This window comes from Mesoplodon bidens (assembly GCF_964165515.1).
Source record: "Mesoplodon bidens genome assembly, chromosome: 17".
In the NCBI taxonomy this organism is placed as follows: domain Eukaryota; kingdom Metazoa; phylum Chordata; class Mammalia; order Artiodactyla; family Ziphiidae; genus Mesoplodon; species Mesoplodon bidens.
Genome location: NC_138174.1, coordinates 45,952,661 through 45,953,490, shown reverse-complemented (window position 1 = coordinate 45,953,490; position 830 = coordinate 45,952,661).

Genomic DNA, 830 nt, shown 5'->3' with positions numbered 1-830 from the left:
GAGCAGACATGGATTTGGGGGGAAGCCGATGGGTTTGTTTCTAAACTACATAAGTGTAAGGTATCCACTTTGAAGTTAGAGAAAAACAGGTTAACATCTGGTTGGAAGTGCAAGTTTAGAGCTCTAACAAAAATATAAACCAAGAGATATAGAATTAGGATTCATCCTAAAACAAGCTGAGGCCAGGGACATAGGTAAGATCACAGAGTATTTACCCTGAGTGGGAGCGGAGGCCTGAGGACCACAGTGGGAAAGGGCTTATTGAAAATACAGTTTCCTAGACCCCATTCATACTTAATTAACCAGAATTAGGAGATAACATTAAGGACTCTATATTTTTAACAAGTTGCTAACATTTATCTAATAAACGTTAAAGTTTAAGACCTTGTTACAGAGGGTGAAGGATGATGAGAAAAAAATCAAGATGGTTAAAAGGTAGCAAGTAAATCTTGCTGGAATCGTTAAGGAAGAAGGAACTCATGAGGATTGGGTATCAAATCTTCAACTAGATCATAGAAGAAATGGGAAGAGGCTTTTGGTTTGTATTATATTAGGAAACAATCAAAGACCTTCCTTCTCCACTAGGGTGAAGGGTTGAAGTGGTAGAGAGAAAGTGGAGATAATTGAAGACATCACTTTCCTGAAATATGACAGCAGAAGAAAGAATAAGAGAAAATGTTGGCTTGTGGCTGTAACAGAATTAAGGGTGTGACTTGTATTTAAGAGTGAGTTGGGAAAGATAGACAAGATGAAAAGGCAGAGGGCTATGGACCAGATGAAGGAACAAGATAAAACCCCAGAAAAACAACTAAATGAAGTGGAGATAGGCA